The sequence below is a fragment of the Panthera onca genome, chromosome C2 (genome assembly GCF_046562875.1).
Source record: "Panthera onca isolate mPanOnc1 chromosome C2, mPanOnc1 haplotype 2, whole genome shotgun sequence".
In the NCBI taxonomy this organism is placed as follows: Eukaryota; Metazoa; Chordata; class Mammalia; order Carnivora; family Felidae; genus Panthera; species Panthera onca.
Window position 1 is genome coordinate 95,217,862 of NC_138347.1, and position 15,992 is coordinate 95,233,853.

Here is a 15,992-nt window from a genome sequence, read left to right on the forward strand (position 1 = left end):
CTATGAATAAGACACTTTGTTAAAATTTTGTGTAAGACACAAAACTTGGAAAAAAAGGTCCATATCCTCAATTACTTGCATTCTCATAAAAGGGATAAAAATTGAAAACAAATACAGTAAAAAGGAGAAAATAGAAAACAACTACAGTGGTTACTACATTTTTAAGTTGACATATAAAAGTTTTGTTTAAATAGCTGCAAAGGATGTAATTTTTTTAAATATAGTATATATTGATATTTAAAAATTGTTCTGCTTAGGGTACCTGGGTGGCTCCGTTGGCTAAGTATCAGACTCTTGATTTCAGCTCAAGTCATGATCTCACAGTTCAAGCCCCGCATCAGGCTCTGGGCTGACAGTGCAAAGCCTGCTTGGGATTCTCTTTCTCCCTCTCTCTCTGCCCCTCCCCCACTTGCTCTCTCTGTCTCTCTCTCAGTATAAAGAAACTTAAAAACAATTTTTAAAAAATTTCTTTCCTCTATTTATCCAATGGAATTTAAATACCATAGTAATTGGTTACCACAACCATTAAAATATATGTATACACATACATGTGGGGTGCCTGGGTGGCTCAGTCAGTGGAGTGTCTGACTCTTGATTTCAGCTCAGGTCATTATCCCAGGGACATGGGGTCAAGCCTGGCATCGGGCTCCATGCTGAGTGTGGAAACTGCTTAAGGTTCTCTCTCTGCCGCTCTGCTCCATGCACATTCAGGCACACCCTCTCTCTCTCTAAAATATACATACATACATACATACATACATATATATACATATATATTAACAGTTGGAAATTTTACTGCATTCTTCTCTATTCTCATATTTCCTCATTTCCTCCAAAGAATTTCATCCCAAATAATAAATTTGTATGCTTTAAAATAACTCTGATGATTCTATTGTGAGTTTCTGCAACAAAAATATCTATAATTTGAATTTTTATGTTCAAAAATGTCCCATGTCTATGGAAAAAGCCCAAGTGTCCAACTGATGAATGGATAAAGAATATGTGGTGTATATATGTATACATATATATACATATATATATATATATATATATATACATATATATATATATATATATGTATACACACACACACACACACACACACAATGAAATATTACTCAGCCATGAAAAAATTGGAATCTTAACATTTGCAAGGACATGGATGGAGCTAGAGTGTACAAGTCAGTTAAAGAAAGGCAGATGCCATATTATTTCACTCATATGTGGAATTTAGGAAACAAAACAGATGAACACATGGGAATGGGAAAAAGAGAGAGAGGGGGGAAACAAACCATAAGAGACTCTTCATGATAGAGAACAAACTGAGGGTTGATGGAGACAGGTGGATGGGGGGTGAGCTAGATGGATTATGGGTATTAAGGAGGGCACTTGTTATACTGAGCACCAGGTGTTATATGTAAGAGATGAATCACTCAAACCAATATTGCACTGAAAGTTAACTAACTAGAATTTAAATAAAATTTAAAAAGAAAAAAAATGTTCCATGTCTATAAAGGTCCAAACGTTTAACATTTTTTTCTGGATTGTGCTAACATTTATTGTTGTTAGTGGTACACAAATGATGAAAAAAAAAAAAACCTGTGTTGCAGATTTTGATAGAATTACTAATTTTTAAAATCATTAATTTAAATTTCATCTCAGTGAAAAGCAGGAGTTATTTTTCAATCAGTTAAATATTAATGGATGGATATTTCATACAGCTAAAATTAAAGTGATCAGCATAAATACTGTTATTACTCTGTTATTACTGATATATTAAAATCTTGTTTTCATAAATAATAATATAGGAATAGAACATTTATTCCATAAACTATTTCCAAATTATAGCCAAAAAGCACATAAAAATTGATCACAAAAAGAAATTTTAATAACCAGCTAACAGCTTAGTTGAACATTCTTTAATTTTGTTGAAATCAAACAAATTATATTGTGGAAGGATTTGTTATCCAGTTGTTACAATCATTCCTCATTTAGTTTGTGGGCAGTAAAACCAAAAAGGTTTTAACAAAAGACTATTAATACCATTGAATCTTTCACTTAAAGGCAACTTGCTTAATCTGATATACTGAGAAAGGGTTAGGAGAATTGAAATACTAATTTTACATATTTTCACATATATAACAAAATTTCTCTGTTTTGTCACATGCCTTATATACATCAAACCATTAGAACTTGGATTTGGCTTATGAGCTTGTTCAACTCACAGAAAATATCTAACATAACCTAATGGGCAAATTTCAATTTTCATTCTCAAACTAATTTTCCAAATCAGATTTACTTTCTATTTGACTTAATTTTTCACTTCCCATAAGTACTTTCATACTTTTTCCTGTGACAGCCATCTCATGTTTGAATTCCAGTACTTCCACAGGTAAATAGAGATTAGGCATGGATACTTGCCATTAAGTCTGTCTCCGGCATTTCTCACAGATGTTTTACTTTCTTTACTTTTATGGGTCATTCCCTCAGGAGCAATACACTTTGAAAATAATTAGGTAAGTTCTGCTAAACAAAAGTGGTCATTATCTTGTCCTACAAAGCCTGAATTCAAAATATTCTAACTTGGGCCAAAATATACTATTTCTTATGCCACCTTAATTAAGGTAGGCTTCATAACTAAAAATTATTCCCAAATATTTTTTTGTTTGGCACCTCTAAAATCTTAACACTCTGGGACAATGCAACATAGTGAGAGTTGGGATCTATTGAGAAGGTTGATTATGAAAGAGGTATTTGAAAAGAAGAACTGGCTTAATGCACAGTAGGCACGTTATTGGGCACAAAAGTGTATATTTTGGCCCATAATAGAGCTAAAACATGAAACTTTGAAAACAATTATTACAAGTTATTCAGGAACTAAATGTTGGGGTTGGAGCAGGGTGCAGAATAAAACTTAGGGAATCAGATGATACAGACTCCAAACAACAGGAGTTCAAAAGAGGAAAAAACAAAATAGAGGGAAAAACTTATTAAAGATACCTTATACTGAAAATTTGCTGAGCTGAAATACAAGATGAGATTGTTCATTTTGTGTCAAATACAATGAACAAAACCCAAAATTTCACCATGAAATTTCCAAACACCAGAGATTGAGTACATATTAAAGCATCTGGAAGGGAAATACAGGTCACACACAAAGGAACAAGAGTCATAACAGCATGTGATATGTGAACAGCAACTATGGAAGCTAAAAGGCTGTGGAGCAAGGCCTGTAAAATTCTGAAGGACAATGATTTTCAACCTAGAATTCCATCCCCAGACATATTACCCATTGAGTGAGAAAGTAAAATAAAGATATTTCCAGAAATGCACGACTCAAAATATTATTTTTTCTGCACCTTCTCTCATGAAACACATAGATGGTGTAGTCTACAAAACAAAGAAGAAAACCAAGAGAAAGAGTAAGACGTGGAATTCAGCAAAAGAGAAGAAAGAAAGATAAATCTCAGGACAAAAGTCATGGGTGGACAGCTAGCATCAGGGTCAAGAAAGCAACTCATTCAAAGTGAAGTAAGGAAAAGAACATTCTGGGGGAAAATAAAACCGGAAGATTCTCTGATGCATTTGGCCATATGAAGAAAAATTTGGAACACTAAGGGAAAAAAGTGACAAACACATAGAAAACTAAAAAATGAAGATATGGGGCAATTATGAATTCCTGGAAAGAGAGTAGGGTAGGGAATGGCATAAAAAGGAAACATCATAGTACACTATTTGGCTTGGCAGTGAATAATTGCTTCCATAATTATGTAAAACTGGATATTGTTACAATTTTTGTTTCCAAGTTAAATTTACAAGGTACTACATCACAAGGCATATGGACAGAGAAGGTGAGCAAGTGTGAGGAAAAAAAGCTCAATTATTATCATAGTAAGTTGTCAACACATAAATCCATAAAGCAAAAAAATATTAGCATAAGCCAAGTGCTGGTAATTTTCCCTGTGCTCTTGCAGATCTGTTGTAACCCTTTCTAACCTGTGCCTCAGGAGACTGGTCTCTTCACACCATTGCTCATCTGGGTTCCTTATCTTTAGCTTCTAGTTGGATTTGCTTAATGGGACGTACTGGGGGAAATGGGAGGACAGAAGCAGTAGAAAGCAGACTATTGGTTCCTGCAGCTTCCACCTGCCCACCCTTGGCTGGGCAGTGTCTGCATTCTTCCACCTATGGTCACAGATCCTGCAAGGTGGGCCCTCTCCTCCAGCTACTGTTCTTACTGTTGTCTGGTAATCATTGCTCTGGCATTGCCCCTCTAAATCCTAGAGTTGGTAATGGCGTCCTACTATTATTAGTTCCACTAATACAAGTCCCGGTGCTTTACCATCCCTCCTCCTTTGTAAATCATCTCTTCATTAAACTTCTTTAATCATCTCTTTTTCTGCTGGGACCCTGAACAATATAGCACATGAATTAGAACATGAACATTAAAGCTCTAAGGGATATTTAAAAACTTTTCAAGTGTTCATCTACAAGGAGATTTGTGGGTGGAGAAGAATGGGGCAAGAAACTATGTTTTGTAGTTTTTAAAATATTTTTAATATAAACTTTGTACTATTATTGACCTTTGAATCATAGACATGCATTCTTTTATAAAAATTAAATAACATTTTAATTTAAAGTATTAAATCGACCTTCAAAAAGCTATATAGCACAAAAGTAGATGAGATTATATACACAATATGTTTTAGACAAATGAGAGAGATCAAGAAAGTAAAAATGGGTAGAAAGAGAGAGAGATGGGTGAGGAAGGAGAGAGGGAGAGAAGGATACAGAACAATGTTAACAGAGGTTAGTGGTTATCCTTGGGTGGTAGGATTTCAGACAGTGTGTGTGTGGTCCAAATTATCTTCATTGTGCATGTATATTATGTTTGTAACAGGATAAAAATAAATGTGGGGAAGTTAACCTTCTTTTAGAAATAGATGGTGAGAAAAAGAATAGAAATGGGTCTGCAATTTGAAAAACAATCAGGTTTTATTATAATGGGAAGTGTGTGAATGTGTTTATAGACTAAAGAAAAAGAAAAATAGAGAAAGGCTTTTAGGAAGAGGAAGAGGAGGATAAGCAAAGAGTGGGAAAGTTTGTTACAAAAATCACAGGTAGTGATATTAAAAAGGAGGAGACAGAAAGGTGAGAGAAAAATAAAAAATGAATAAAGATATGGAGATATTTGGGGACAAAGAGTAGAAAACTTGAGATTGCTTGTATCAAATGAACTGTCCTTTTTCAGCAGAGAAAGTGCTAGGTGAGCTCACACCCTGAGCAGGAATCCAGGGGATAATTGGTACCTGGACTACCCCAGTAAACCAACTGCACTCCAATGTTCAGCGTTGATTATTAAGTTATCAGATGAGTCATTCTGGGTAGGTTACATAATCTTCTAAAGTTTCAATCATTTGCTCCTATGTAAAATTAAAGTGACGATGGCATGAATTCTGTTTAAATTACAGGATTTTTTTGAAGCACAAATAACTGTTTTTAAAATTTTTACCTGGGGGTGACTGGGTGGCTCAGTTAAGTGTCTGACTTCGGCTCAGGTCGCTATCTCGTGGTTCATGAGTTTGAGCCCCACATCGGGCTCTCTGCTGTCAGTGCAGAGCCCACTTCAGATCTTCTGTCCCCCTCTCTCTCTGCCCCTCCTCTGCTCACACTCTCTCTCTGTCTCTCTGAAAAATAAAAAATAAACATTACAAAATTAAGCTAGAAATCAATAACAAGAAAACTACTTAATAATCCAACTGCTGGAGGGGATTCAGAAAAACTGGAACTCTTGTTCACTCCTGGTTGGAATGCACAATTGTAGAGCCCTTTTGGAAAATAGTCTGGCAGTTTCTTATAGAGTTAAATATATACTTAACATAAGAACCAGCAATCTTACCCTCAGACATTTATTCAAAAGAAATAAAAACTTATGTTTACACACACACACACACACACACACACACACACACACACGCTGCATAAATGTTTATAGTGGCTTTTTTCATAATCAGCAAAAACTAGAAATGCTCAAATGTCATTTAACTGAGGAATGGATAGAGAAACTATAGAATATGACTCAGCAATAAAAAAGAAAGAATGAGCGTAAAATGTGTTAAAAGTTAAACTGAGGCATATTAAAAATTTTAAGAGTTTATTTAAGTAAAAATCAATTCGAATTGTGCAGTGTCAAAAAGATGTGGCTGGGAGTGTTCCATCAAGAGGAACTAGGGGCAAGACTTTCATGGAAAAGACACAGAGACAAAGCAAAAGATTATTGGATTGGCTATAGGGTTGCTTTATTTGGGAAAGCCTAGTTGGCTGGTTGTGATTGACCATCCTTAGATTTTGATTTCTTACCCTTGAAGGATTTACAGGCTTAGGTTTTGTTTGATCTGTTTATATAGGCTGCCAAGGCATTAAAGCCACTACAGTCTAATGGCCTCCTTTAATTAATTTAACGCATGCAACAACATGGATGAATCTCATATATCATAGGCTAAATAAACAAAACAAGACTCGAAAGGCTACATAATCTATGATTCCACGAACACAATATCTAGAATACAAAAGGATAGGGCTAGAAATCAGATTATGATAGTATTTGCAAAGGAACAGGGTTAATTTGTAAAGGGGCTGCATGAGGGACCTTGGGGGAGTCATAGAACTGTTCTTTATCTTGATTGTAGTGGTGGTTTCCTGGACTATATATTTGTCTAAACGCATAGAACTATACCAAAAAGAGTGAATTTTATTGTATATAAAATTTTAAACATCAATTTAATGTTTTTTTTAAATTTGCATAAAATAAAAGGCAATGAACTTCTCAGGTTACTTGAGGAGAGATTTTTTTTTCATGTTTTCTGGCTATGGTCAATTATCAAAACATGAACCCAAACCAAACAATGTAAGCCTTGTTTATTCTGCTAACTCTAGGTGATTTGTAGCAGAAAAGGAATATGCCAATCAACAGAATCCAGAGATAATCCTAAAGCACAATTTTAGCTTCTCTTCACAGTCTCTGAGCTACACTCAAAACCTCTTTCCAGAACTGCCAAGGAGGCTTGATTGAGTTTCAGCATTATTTCCAGACCTCCCCAGGTGGAGCCATTAATAATCAGTGAAATGGCCCAAAAAGAGCACTGAAAGGAACATGAGTTTCAAAAATTTGCTAACTGCATCATCAATCTCTGAATGATTGAGAACTGAATATAAAGGCCATGGTACTGCTGCCCTTTCACACACCCACAACACTCTGAAGCAGCAATCAACCCTATAATGATGATCTCACGATATTGCATAACCCTGAGGAGACAAGGTGAAGCTGGCTCTGTCTGGAACTGTGTTGATTGTCATCCATCAATCTGCACAGTCAGGAACGTCTGTATTCAGAGCCTCTGACAACCAGTTCCAGTTTAGACTTGTTCCCAAGGGACACAGGTGATTATTTTTATCTGCTAACGTTATAGTTTAACTAATTCACTAATGATTAAGACAATTTTAAAGACTGAGCAGGCCCCACTAGCTAAATGGCTGCTGCACTTTAGTTAACATGCAAAAGGTGTCCGCTGCCTGCAGTTAGCTAATAATGCATTATAATTAATAGTACTCGGGAAAAGTGTCCGGTCAGCAGGAGCCCTGAGGTTGTTTTCCTAATGCGCCAAGATGATCTCCATCAGACCTTCTCTTGTTTCATCAGATAAGTGATTGTGCTGTCCTTATTCTGATTCTTTTAATTTTGAAAGTCATTTGGGTTCTGATTCCAAAACCTCACAGAATTTTCTTCATGAGTATTTTCTTGAACTGACATGTGGGTTGCTGTGGTGATAAAAGTGAATAACCACCTTCTTATTTACTCATCTCCAATTCTGCCTTGCAAAAAGCACATCTCAGCAGGAGGGCTTCAGCAAGCACCACCCAGGGGAAGTCAGGACAATGATTCATCCACTGCAGTATAGATTTCTTCATTTGCTTGCACTATCTCATGTTCTTCTCACATTGTTTTATTTGATTTTATTTTATTTTTGACTTTCATTTCCTTGTGTATAGGATCTGCTTTGTCCCACTATTCTTAATTGGTGCTAAAAAGCCTATTTTGTAGTTAGGGAAACCAATCTTGGATGTCCTAGACAACTATTACATCATCTAACCCTACTTTGCTGGAATAAGAAACAGATGATGATGAAATCAGAGCAGTTCAGTGAAAGCCAAGAAAATAACAACAAATAATAGCCTGAGAACATGGCCAAAGGCCCATAGTCATCTCCTACCTCATTATTATTGTCAAATAATAACATAGAAATATTTTGGGGAATTCAGTGCCCTTCTCCAGATGCTCCTTCCCATCTCTGCCATCCTCCATTGCCCATCAACATTCCAGGGCAGGAGAGGGATGAATGAGGTGTCCCTCACAATATACATTCCAAAAGCAGAAAGTATCAAAATCACGTAAAGATGATAGAGCAGTCAGAAGGGGAAAAAATATGAGATGAGTTATATATATATATGTATATATATATGTATATATATGTTATATATACATATATATACATATACATATATATATATAACATATATATACATATATATAACATATATATACATATATACATATATATAACATATATATAACATATATATATACACACATATATATATGTATATAACTCATCTCATATATATATATATATATATATATATATATCTCATCTCATCTCATCTCATATATATATAATATATGCTAGCAAGAATCATTGTTCTACTGGTTCTGCAATTATGTACATTTTCATTTTTTATCAAGTTAGAAGTTACACACAAAGAAAATCTCTAATAACTGGCATTGGATCAGCTGGTGGAGTCTAGTTGTGTTCTATGTCTTCTATGAATGTCAATCAGGTGTTGTTCGGGTCTCCTATTTTCTTACTGATAATTTTTCCTTTACTTGTTTCTGATTACTGAGAGAAGTATTGAAATCTCCAACTGTAACTGGATTTGCTTAGTTGTATAACCTGTGCCACCACTATATGTCCTCCTTCCCCCAACATTTTTAGCCATTCTAAACTCTACTGTTATTATAATCACCATTTTAAAAATAAGGAAACTAAGGCAAAAGGAAGGCTAAGTAAATGTATGAGGCCACTTGGATTTCAAATTGAGGTAGTTTGACTCCAAAGTCCTTGCTCTTCACTCGCATGATATGCTGAACTCTGTCTCATCTGTGAATTTCAAGAGTGGGTAAGATGACTTTATTTGCCCTTTACAAGTTATTTGTGGCACAAGCCAATTTCTGGGGTTGTTCAAGCACCATCCCAGCCTCTACTCTCTCCCATCTCGACCACCATTCAACACAATTTTATCCTCCCTTCAAGGAGCATTGGACGGGACACTCTAAGGGTATGTTGTTAGGAGATACTGCTTTCAGTGGGTCAGAAGGTAAAAGACCTTGCTTTGGCATGAAGGGCTCTATGGGGGTTATGGCTTTCTTTCCACCTTCTCTCAGTTCTTAGCTACCTTAGCTTTATTCTCTTCCAGGATGTTGGTGTGGATAGTTCTGAGTCCTGCTTTTAGAGGGTTCCCCTCTCCTGAAGAGGCCTGGAGGTGGGGAGATAAAGCCAATACTACTATGGGGTTCAGCAATTCACCTGCTCTTGCTTTTTCTTGTCATCATTGTGGTAAAACCTTTGAGGTTTTACCTCAAAGGTCAACTATGGGGTATGGGCTTTGAGAAAGAGGCAATGAAGGCCTATTCAGATTTGGCCTTAGGCTAGAAAGACAAAAGGAGTCTTCCTGGTTCACTCACAGTTCATCTGGTTTAGCAAGACCAGGATGTCTTGGGGTCAACAGGACTTTCAGGGTCAAAGTTATACAGCAATGTGTAACTCCTAAAAAAGCAATGTGTATTCTCCTAAAAGATGGCTTCTGTATATAAATCTCTTAGGGAAGCTGTAATGGTAGATGATTGGCCACCTCTATTTTCATCAAAGAAAAATTCAAACCATAAGATTGTCCATGGGAATGCAATAACTATTTCTTTTTTATTAAATAATTTTTTAATGTTTATTTATTTATGAGACAGAGCATGAGCAGGGGAGGGGCAGAGAGAGAGAGAGGGAGACACAAAATCAGAAGCAGGCTCCAGGCGCTGAGCTGTCACCACAGAGCCCAGCATGGGGCTTGAACTCATAAACTGTGAGATCATGACCTGAGCCGAAGTCAGATGCCTAATCAACTATGCCATCCGGGCACCCCTGGAATAACCATTTCCAACCAAAGAAATGTAAATCCTCATTCAGAATATGGCTAAAGAGCTGTTCTGTTGTTTGCCTCAGAGACCTTTTTTTTTCAGAGTTGAGGGTTCTTCCAGTTTAGATTAGGGCAAACTTTGGATCCAATGGAAGGACAGCTGAAATCTGAGCAAAGACCAGTGCATTTGATGTCTTGAAAGCAAGAGATGACCCACCACTCTCTTTAGTCAATTGAGGAAGGACTATGAGACCTAAGTGTTAAAATCAGTGTTACTGCCAAACTAATAAGACACTGGTCATAATATCAGAGTGGTAAATTATTTTACATGAGGAAACAGAGTTGTCAGGTAACCTGGATGTATACTCCTGTCGACCTGACCTAACACGAAGGGAAGCTAAACCAATATGGTTCTTAGAAAGTGAGGGGAGTTGTTATGATTTAAGTGTCTAGTAGCATTAGGCTCTGAAATGATTTCAGATTGGAACATTCCTACTATAGATATGTTTGTATATTTATCAGGCAAGAATTATGGGCCTGGAGGGTCATCTGGTCTGCACTGATCTACTATAGTAGTTGTAATAATAATAATAATAATAATAATAACTTGGTGAGCACTTACTATGTCTTTTATAAAGATAAATATTCTCTCATTTATTCTTCACAACAACTTTATTCCTATAAACAATATTACTGAAAAGGAAACCAAGATTTAGAGAGATATACTTGTTCCCTCGAGGATTTTGCCCTCACAGTTTCCTTACCTGGAACACACATTTGTCAGTCACCTGATCATTCCTATTCATCCTTCAAGACTTAGTTCTAGTGTTCCCTACTCTCAGAAATCAGACATCTTCCCTTCTTGGAGCCTCTTCTGGGCTAGGCACCCTTCTTCTCTTTCCTCAGTTCTCTGCATTACCTCTGCAAAGTACTTGCTACATCATATTAAAATGTTCCTGTCTCTAAGGCAGGCTGTATCTTGTTATGACTAAATCTTTGTTTCCAGAGATGCTCAATATCTGGCAGAAACTATTATTCAGAAGAATAAATACTGTGACTAGTATTGAATAGATGCTCAAATACTTGAGGAATCACAAATTAGATGATGGTTAAGCCTTTAAGATAATGGTTAAGCCTAATTAGATGATGGTTAAATGAGTGATTGGACTAGAGACTCTTTAAGGTCCCTTCCAATTCTGAAATACTACAGGTTTTTTTTTCTTTTTTTTTTCATAATTTTTTTAAACATTTATTTATCTTTGAGAGACAGAGAGACAGAGCACGAGTAGGAGAGGGGCAGAGAGAGAAGGAAACACAGAATCCAAAGTAGGCTCCAGACTCTGAGCTGTCAACACAGAGCCCAACCAGGGTGGGTAGAGCTTGAACCCATAAACTGTGAGATCATGACCTGAGCCAAAGTCAGACACTTAACTGACTGAGCCACCTAGGTGCCTCAGAGATACTACAGTTTTGAGACTCAGATTTGAGCCTCTCTGGCTTGAATAGATAATACTGACCTTCACTGAGAAGTGAGAAGTGGAAGTAATTTCAAGAGGAAACTAAGGAAGTCAGTTCTGAATTCAAATGAGCCCCCCAAAATTGCCCCTTCAAAGTTGGTAAACTCATCTAAAAGCAGAAGACCCACACGTTTTTTAAAGGAGAAAAAAACACAATATATTCTATGACACCAGTTCTAATTTTCAAATGTAAATCCCTTCATAGTTCTTTGGTAGAAATAATCCAACGTAAATAACATCCTCAAAGAATAAACTTCTCGGTTGTACAAGACAGATTATATCTTGAAGGACATGAAAATACTATATGTGAAGAGATGAGACTGGCCACACAATCAGCCCCTCCCTGTTATCGAATGGCCACTGCAGCAGTAACAGCAGGCTCCTGCTAGGCTCCATTCAGAAACCTCATGCACCGCTGACCTCTATGAATTACTCCTGTGACCTTCACCAATGTGCCTCAGGCAGTAGTCATTCTTTTCTGTCATCTACAGGCTTCATGAATTGTAAATCAGTTCAAAACTGATAAGTACTCATCAATTCCCACTCACATTCTGTTCCAAAGCGTAGTTGTTTCCATTAGTTTAAAATTTGTCATAAAACTTTCATACTAGGAAACCCATGGTGAGAATTTCTCTCAACAGTAGGCATATTTATTTCACTTAAACCTTGGAAACAAGGTTATTAAAAAATATATAAAATGGCTCCTTTTGTCTTGTTTTTAATGTCTCTTTATTGCAGGAAAAATAATTTGAGGGGTCTCTGGTAGAAGGCTGGTTCTGATTGCCAATGCCATAATTTAAATTTCACCACAAATACTGATTGATTCAAAAACAGCAAAAGAGAGTGGCTCCCAATTTTCTGTTACAGAGCCAAATTTAATCTGAATGTTGTGGGAATATTAATTCATTTGTGGAATTAAATGCAAGATAATACGCTCATGTTCTGATGCAAATCTGTAATTTAGAGTTGAGCTTGCCAATAACAGTGTTACTTAGTACAAATTCAAAGTTTAATGTGTCTGTGTTCACGTGCTTTCCAAATGCATTTCAGAGTCCATTTGTAGTACAGATAAGCTCAGATATCTGCTATTTTGAATTTTATCCAAGGAAATTTCTGCAACCAAAAAGAGGTGTGGTTATTTTAATCACCCCTCCTGAAGCAGTCCATTTCTTTTAGCTCTATGTTGAAAACTAGTTCATTAAATTGAACCAAAATCTACCTCCCTGAGATTTCTTCCATTTTTCTGGTGAGAACACCTTCCAGGTAAAAGCTATAAAATGGCCCGAGACGCCTGGGTGGCTCAGTCGGTTAAGCATACGATTTTAGGTCATGATTTTGCGATTCACGAATTGGGCTGTGTCCTGACAGCTCAGAGCCTGGAGCCTGCTTCAGATTCTGTGTGTGTCTCTCTCTCTGCGCTTTCGTGACTCATGCTGTCTCTCTCTCTCTTTCTCAAACATTAAAAAAAAATTTTAAAGCTACAATGGCCCAATTTCAGCCTGTCATTAGGAATGACTTTCTTACAATTCAAATGTTCCCCATCAACATGACCACTGCACAAACTGAGTACACATGAATTGCATGTACACTATGTGCTAGACCTTCTTTTAAGTGCTTTGCCTATATTATATCTTCTATCACAACCACACCTTTAAGTGGGTACTATTATTATCCCATTTTACAGATGAAGCAGGCATAGGGATTTTAAGCAATGTGTCCCAAATCACACATGCAGATCTAAATCCACTGACCATACTGCAAAGTCCTGTGTTATGAGATCACCACTTGACAGAGAATTCCAGTAGCAGAGGAGGTTTGAACTAAATGATATTTGAAGCCTTTTGCAACCATGAGAATATGTCACAGAGAATTCTCATGCAATGTCAACATTTTCACTTAACCACTCCTTCCCCAGAGTACCTCTCTATTATGCTCCCTTGGATGTTTGTACTTCCTCTGTGATGGCACCTATCCAATTACTTTATTGTAATTACTTATTGTGTCTCTCCCACACAAACTAAACTTCTTCAGAATGAGGACTATTTCTACCTTCTTAATCATTATATCTTGAATATCTAGCACAGTTCCTGGCACAGAGTAGGCAGTCAATGAGTATTTTGTTGAATAAGTGAGTAAAAGATATAATGAATCAATGGCAACATCCCATTGTTTTACAATTTAAATTTCGTCAGGTCTTACTGCAGAACTAGATTCTAGAATGAAGACTAAAAGGAAACAGATACACCTACACTAGAAGTGTTTTAAAAAGCATATCCCATATTGCTTTATGCTTATTGTACATTGCTTACTAATACATATATGTTTTTTTAAATATACATCTATTTTAACAATAGGAGATTAGTTAAATAAATTACTATCTGTTCACCCAGTAGAATATTGGACTTTTGTTAAAAATGATGTTGAGGGATGCCTGGGTGGTTTGGTCAGTTAAGAGTCCAACTTCGGCTCAGATCATGATCTCAGGGTTCATGAGTTTGAGCCCCACATGGGACCCTCTGCTTTCAGTGCACAGCCTGCTTTGGATCTTCTGTCCCCCTTTCTCTCTGCCTCTTCCCCACAGGTTCTCACTCTTCATCTCAAAATAAATAAACTTTTTAAAAAATGATGTTGAAAAATAATAGTTAATGACATGGAAACACATTCTCGATGCATTCAACTTTTTAAAAAATTAACCACTAAACCCACTTTTTGCTCATGTGAGAAAAGAAAAAAGAAAAAATTAAATGGCATATATACATAAACATCACTAAAAGGATGTGTTATAACATTAAATAGCAATAATTTTTTTTCTGTTACAGAATTAGAGATACATTTTTATTGTTTACAGGTCAAGTTTTTTTTCCTATTTCATTGATCTCTATATTCTCAATTTTCCACAATGAACTTGTATTATGTTTAGAAAGAGGAAAAATAAAGGTTTGGGGCTTTTGTTTTGTTTTTTGCTAAATACAAATGAATTACTTGTATAAATAGTTAGAAAGGAATGGGTGCAACTTCTACTCATGTACTCAATTATCTCTTTTCCCCACTACTTTAATTGAAATACCATACATAGGTTGTATGTTCATACATAGGTTGTATGATTCATTATGTTGTAAGGGGAGGGGTGGCTCTTGGGAAATATTTTTTCAAAGTGGAATCAAAGGCACAGTAGACTTTTCCTACCCAAACTTGACATATTCAGAGGATACTGTGCTGGTGTGAATCTCCTCATGGTTTTGTCTTTCCCCATGCATTGTAATAATTATACTAACTCCTATGAAGTGATTTAAACCCAACAAACAAACAAGCAAGCAATAACAAATCCTTCATAATAACAAGTACCACTAAAGAGAAAAATGAGTGCTAGTTGTAGAAATAAAAAATAAATAAACAGGTGTAAGGCAGTGATTGTTCTTTGCCTAGAACTACATGTTTTATGGGAAAATATGAACAAAAACCAGGCAAAATATATTTTCTAGAAGTGTTCCTTAGTTCTTATTTATCCCCTCCAATGATACCAGATTTGGCAACTTCTGAAAAATGTTATGCCAAGATTCCAACTACTTTTTTTTTTTAATGTTTATTTATTTTTGAGAAAGAAACAGACAGAACGTGAGCAGGGAAGGGGCACAGAGAGAGGGAGACACAGAATCCAAAGCAGGCTCCAGGCTCTGAGCTGTCAGCACAGAGCCCGGCATGGGGCTCAAACCCAGGAACTATGAAATCATGACCTGAGTCGAAGTCAGATGCTTAACCAACTGAGCCACCCAGGTGCCCGCCACCTTCTTAATTTATTCCTTGGCTGTAACAAGAAAGAAAGGGTGGAGAGAGACAGGGGAGTAGGGTAAGAGAGAAGGAAAAAGGTGGTGAGCAATGCTGGCTGCTGGCCCTTGTAAAAGATTTCAACTGTCAACTGATACAAGTAATGGTTAGGAAGGTTTTTTTTTGTTTTGTTTTGTTTTGTTTTGTTTTGTTTAAAAGGAGGGGAGCATGTTTGAAAGAGGGTGTGCCTGCAAGTCATTGAAAACTGGCCCTTTTTCCAACTATTTGTGGAAAGGGTTGAGGTTTGATGACCAAGACTGGGAGAAGGAACAGAAAGTGGTGGGTCTGACACTCCAAAGGACAGCATGAGGTAGTCAGCAGATAAGCAGCTCCATATCTCTACATCTTGGAGTCATATAAACAACCAGGTCCACCCACCCTGGGACCCATCTCTGTATAGACAGGAAA

General features: G+C 36.5%; 1 long non-coding RNA gene across 1 annotated transcript in view; it reads right to left on the minus strand.

The window, feature by feature from the left end:
- The window catches only part of LOC132683378 (uncharacterized), a 67,771-nt gene that overhangs the window by 10,995 nt on the left and 40,784 nt on the right, over window positions 1-15,992 (minus strand). The window contains exon 2 of the long non-coding RNA XR_009612196.3: window positions 5,513-5,687. This is a non-coding gene — a long non-coding RNA (uncharacterized LOC132683378). The remainder of the gene's footprint in view (window positions 1-5,512; window positions 5,688-15,992) is intronic.